Source organism: Asterias rubens, chromosome 5, assembly GCF_902459465.1.
Source record: "Asterias rubens chromosome 5, eAstRub1.3, whole genome shotgun sequence".
Lineage (NCBI taxonomy): Eukaryota > Metazoa > Echinodermata > Asteroidea > Forcipulatida > Asteriidae > Asterias > Asterias rubens.
This window is the reverse complement of record NC_047066.1, coordinates 5612805-5618804: the sequence shown is the minus strand read 5'-3', so window position 1 is coordinate 5618804 and position 6000 is coordinate 5612805. Positions and strand designations below refer to the sequence as shown.

General features: G+C 40.8%; 1 protein-coding gene across 1 annotated transcript in view; it reads left to right on the top strand.

Annotated features, from left to right (window-relative positions):
* The first annotated feature begins 3252 nt into the window (after positions 1-3252).
* LOC117290652 (E3 ubiquitin-protein ligase RGLG4-like) overlaps positions 3253-6000 on the top strand; it is a 29291-nt gene continuing 26543 nt past the window's right edge. The window contains exon 1 of the mRNA XM_033772169.1: positions 3253-3358. The gene's annotated coding sequence lies outside the window, so the exon portion shown is untranslated. The remainder of the gene's footprint in view (positions 3359-6000) is intronic.

Sequence of the window (6000 nt, the reverse complement as noted above, 5' to 3'; positions counted from 1 at the left end):
TATTAAGTTTGTCATAAATTATTTTTTCTTTCGTTTCAGAGGCAAAAGATCAGTTTTTCTATCCAAAACTGATGCAAGAAGAGACTATTCCCAAGACGCTGATATTAGATGGAAAACAAATTACCATACTTCACTTTCAGCCGGTCAAAAGACGATGAAAGCTGTAGACAGAAGAAAGCTCGATAGCAAAGTGGATCGCATTGCGACAGCTAAATACAAAATGGCGGACGCTAGTAGCACAGACGGGTCGTTTTTAAACATCATAGGCGAATTGCGCACAGAAGCAGCGCGTGGTAAACTTGGTCGGGCCTCACGAAACAGTGCTGGGACCGGGTCTAGTGTTTATCAATCAGAGAGTAACTATTGGTATTCATCGTACAGCAGCTACTTAAGACATAACTCAGCTGGCATTGCCCCATCGGGAGATACACGTGTGAAGCCTCAAAGCTTTGGGCATCAGCAACCAAACAGGTATCTTGGTCAGGATGACGTCACCCGACAGAGTACCTGGGACAATCTTTGGCGGGAAAACTTTGTAAACTTCAGGAGCTCCACGGAGGAGGTTGCCAACAAAAAGGACAGCGCCACCAACGTCAGAGGACGGCATAGACCGAGAGGAAGAGTCAACCACACGACGGCTCTTCTATGTACCAAGAGAGACAAAGAAGATTGCGCAAAATCACAGAATGACGTCAGTTCGGATCAGGATTCAGATTTTGAACAAATTACGTCATCGGATTACTTGGGGACCCGTTCACTGTTTCAGAAAACTACCTCTGTCGGCAGTCATTTAAATGGGCGTAACGTGGCAGCCCGCCCACCAATCAATTTCGGACTTCAACGCAGGGCCCCGCCCCTCTCTCGCGACACTGTTGTGGTTGGATCTACATGCAGAACAGAAATACAATACAACACTTCCAAGTGAATATTCTGTTATTAGGTTGAACATGAGCTTCATTAGTTGTGAGGAGTAACTGGCTTTACTACTGGTGTTAAGGGGACTTTGTCTTCCGGGGTGGGTGTGTTCGTCCGGTGTCGCATGCATTTATGCCCTCTATGCAATACTATGCGGAGGACATTATTGCATATGCAATAATGTCCGCCGGACGGTTTTGCATATGCAATCGTGTCCGCCCGGACACATTTGCATGATGCAGTTGTGTCCGCCCCCGTGCAAAACCGTCCTTGCAGTAAATTAAACGCCCTTGGTCGACGGAACACGTTCGCCATTTGTTTACAAGCTAAAAAGTGCATGTCATGAATGGCAAGGGAAATGTTCGGCCGTTGGGTATTCGCTGCAATCATAAAATACGTGAATATTCATGCTGCATAAAATACGTACGTAGGTTTAGTGCATGCACGCTCGCTTACGCGCGCACATACGTGTACACGTACATGTCCGCCGGGCGGTTTTTGCATAGCCCCGGACACAATTGCATATGCAAAAGTGTCCGGAGCGGACAGTATTGCATAGCGGACACAATTGCATCTGACACCGGCCGTGTGTCCAAAAATTGAAGTTGTTTCACAAGAGGGCGCTATGAGACCAAATTTCTGCACAAAATCTCCCGGGAACATTGTCTTCCCCAAAACTCTTTGCTCTTTCTCACTCTTGAGTCTTGACATTGATGCTATCCGCTGGGAAATCTCCAGTTATTTTTCCACAGGGACTCACAGGGATTGTTCCCAAACCGCGGTCGAGACACTTGGTTCGATACTGGCCTCGGTTTGCCATTTTTAATAAAACTGCAGAGCTTCCATCAACTCATGAGTGAGCTTGAGACACTACGATAATTATGACCTGTGACATAACTTGTTTACAAAAGAGCCACGGGGCATTGACTTCACTGCAGGCATGATTTGAACACAGCTCAATGGATATAAAACATAAAATCTTATAATTATTTTAAGGAGATTGCACCGACTATTTTTTATCAACTTTTGATATGAAAAAGAGGCACATATCGAAACTTCTCCAGCTTTTACTTTCATAACTCTTGGATTTATGTGGAAATTGTGACACAATTAATGTCAACTTTCCCATACGATCAGTGCAGTCTTGCCTGCCAGAAAATCCAAACAATGTGCAAGGTCACACTTATTGTAAACAAAGGTCACATTGTCTATTATAATAATAATAATTAAAACAAAACCAGGTCAGATTATTGACATAGAAAATATTCATTGAACAACCGTCGGCAAACTCTGTCACATAAGATGTGCATGACCCCTACTTTCTCAAACCTTTCTCATGTCAAGTCTTTTGCTCGTATTTAATTGAAGGTGTTGCGCATCAACGTTCATATCGAACAATAAAGTTCATGAGTGTAAGAAATTAATTGCTTGTGTGTGTTTTGTTCTTAATATGGCAGCGGAAACTAGTGACAATTACTCAAAATAGCATAAAACTTACTTGGTAATGAGTAATGGGTAGAAGTTGATAGTATAAAACATTGTGAGAAACAGCTCCCTCTGAAGTAACGTAGTTTTCAAGAAAGAAGTAATCTTCCACGAATTTTATTTTGAGACCGCACAATAGAATTATGGGGTCTCGAAATCAAGCATCTGAAAGCAGACAACTTCGTGTGACATGAGTGTTTTTTTTCCATCATTCTCGCAACTTCGACAACCAATATTGAGCTCAAATTTTTACAGGTTTGTTGTTTTATGCACATGTTGAGATACATCAATTGAGAAGAGTGGTCTTTGACAATTACCAATAGTGTCCAGTGTCTTTAAAGATAAATTAGTTTCATCCCTACGCCCTACTTATTAGAAGCTTCATCATCACCATATGGCCACCAAGCTCGGTGTATGGGGTGGGGAGGGGGCAGAATGTCCTGCCACACCGGCTTTCTTATGAGCACATAGTGCAGTTTGATCACAATTTACATCATTACTGTTTACAATTTTTTAAATACAAAAATAGAAATTTGGGGAAATTTAATACAGATGAGATTGCCCAGGATTCGCCAGTCCGTTTTGGGGACCCATTGTAAAAGAAAAAACACTGCATCCAAATCTTTCAGCCGTCTAACATTGGTGGCGCAGTTGGTCATCACCGGTCGACTGCTCTTTTTATCGATCACTTGCCGCGATGTTTTGATTGTTATTGCGGTTCCCATGTGTACTGCATTATTGGGAAGACGTGCAGTCGAAGACGATCCTTTGCGTCACTCAGACCCCGTAAGTAGTCTGGTTTCCTTTTGGTGGATAAACAATTCAGAAATCTGATTTGTGTGTGACATAACACCGCTCGGATCGTTCTGCTGATCCTGGGACTGTTCCGCTTTCCTTTGGATGTTACTGTGCTAAATTTGAGATGTCATGATCAAGAGAATGTTGCATGGAAGTGAGGGTAAGTGTTTCATCCCAAATCTTATCTGGTTTTTAGAAGTATGTGCGTTGCGGATTGCGGAATCGGACTCACTAAACGATGGGAATTAGTTTAAGTTTTGCATCGATCGAGTACAAAAACTTCAACATCATCTGCTGTACTACATTCTACAACCTACAACGTGTACACGCGACTATATTCAGTGTTTACACTTTGAACAGTTGTCAGCCAAAAAAGAGTCGTATGTGCCGTACCTTTTCCTCATGTCATGCATGTTAGGTGGGTCAGAGACTGTGGGTGGCTTGACCGTCAGAACATGGAGGTGCAGGCCTCTGTCATGTCATGTCCGTATCACTATATCAGGTATATTATTAGTTAAGTTTGCTACACAGGCTTAGTTCAGTTTTGGGAGTTAACCAAAAGTTAAAAACCATCCTCGCCGTCGGGAGGAGGGTTAGTTACCCTGCACTAGTACTTTCACTTTGTATAGCTAGCTAGCTCTACTAAATAGCCCATCTTGTTGAGCTGTAAATGGCTCTCTTTTTATTTTAACTCTTTTATTTTTGATCATCACTGTGATGATCATGAGATTGATGTTAAAAGAGAGCCATACAGCTCAACCATGGAGGTAGTCAACAAGGTGGGCTAAATACAACCATGGTCCATGGAGAAATGAGCTATAGTAAATCATCTGACAGTTCTGTTTAGACTGTTTCTATCCAACGCATCGGGACTTAGCAGTGACACGCGCTATACAAATGCGGTTTATTATAACATTAATATTATTATTATTATTACTCAATTTTGTCTGGATTCCACTGTGTGGTGTAGGCCTACTTCTAGAAACACAGGGGAGCCTCATAAAAAATAGTTTCTAGAAGTAGTGTAGGCCTGCTTCACAATAGTACATCGTGCGTAATGACAGTGTCCCTAATATTAATTAACATTAACATTAAACACTGCAGTTTAATGTTTCCACCCAGAGTCTTGAAAATTATGGAGTCAGCAGTGTAGCCAAGTTTTTTCTCAAGGTGGGGGGGGGGGGCATTACTTACCGAAAGAGAGCCCAGGGACAAAGGGGGGGGGGGGAGACACTGGAAAATTATGGGGAACAAGCTCCTTCCCCAACCCTTGCTATGTGTGTCATTCTCTTTGTTGACCTGTTGTTTTTTCAGGGTGAGCTACACACCCCCTCATTGTAAAATGTGACGGGGTCAAATGTGACAAAATAAATGAATAAATATCAGGCTGTTCGTCCACGTATACATGTATCTGTGGGCACAGTGCAAAAAAAAAAAATGCTTTCAATAACATTTACCACCAGCCATGCCAGCTCCCTTCCAGGAGGGTTAAGAATTCTAAAAAGGTCGTGCATGGATGAATGAATTTGTTTAGTTGGTTGATTGCACAATTTCTGCTTGTTGATTCGCTTGATACCTTCTACAGTATTGTCATTATAAGTAAATGTTCAGGTAGTTACCTGTATAACAATGGCTTTAAGTTTGAATAAAAGATCAAGACTCTAAGGTAGGCCTACTTAAGATTAAATAGGAAACTTATTTTTTTTTAATGTAATTTTTGTTTGTGTCAATTTACTGACAGAGCAGATTTTACCCCAAAGTGTCTGATTGCTGCCTTGTCAAAAAGCTTTAAAAACATGTCTCAAAAACATATATTTATATTTATTAAGCACATTGATGTACCCCTTAGATAGGAACACGCTTATAGTTATAAAAACTAGTTTTTATTTTAAAAAGGCTCTGGAAGGTAGATGTGAGAGCAGATCAAAGAAATTAAAGCTAAATTTTTTTATTATATATATTTTTTAACACTAGTTCAAAGAGTCTGCAGTACATTTATTTAAATTGCCTTGATATTATTATATATCGAGTTGACCTAGATTCTAGTCACATACAAGGTTAATCCAGCGACTCGTATAGCAATGTAAACACACACGCACATCAAGTTTTTTTTTACAGAACTGTGGCTGACATTCAAGGTTTAGAAAAACAACACATCTCATAGGGCCCAATGTCACAGTAGGCACAAAAAGTAGCTACCACAACCAAATTATGCTTACCAAAAATGAGGTTTCTGGCCAAAGTACACATGTATGGCATGTGTACAATTTGTGACTGGATTATCCTGCTTCTTTCTGTTAAGCAATTTGTTCTGCTTTAGGTAAGCAGCTCTATGAAATTGGGCCCAGGTCCCTGTGTCAAGACTCTCCGTTACAGTCACTCACAGTGTCTCCAGTGCATAAGAAAACAATTTGATCCAACTGTCAAAGTCAGGGCTAACACCTACATCTAACACTAGCCCGGCGGCGAACAATGTCAAGTAGAAACTGCTACAGGCTAGTAAACACCACTTTGTTTCACATTGCCATGTGGGTTACATTTTAACTGTGCATCCTATTAGTTTAAATGGAATTTTTTTTAATGAATATTTTCTCCTCGATGCTAAAAGCATAGAGGAAGAGTCCTACTCAATGCTGGAGCATAGTATAAAGCAAAATGGCCGGAACCCTACTATAAAGCATAGGGCACGAATCCTACTCAATGCTATTTAGTCTATATAATTGTTTTAAATGTTAATTTTTGTTGGAGTGTTTGAATGTAACTTTATATGGCCCCCTTGTGACCATTAAACTGGTTGTCAAA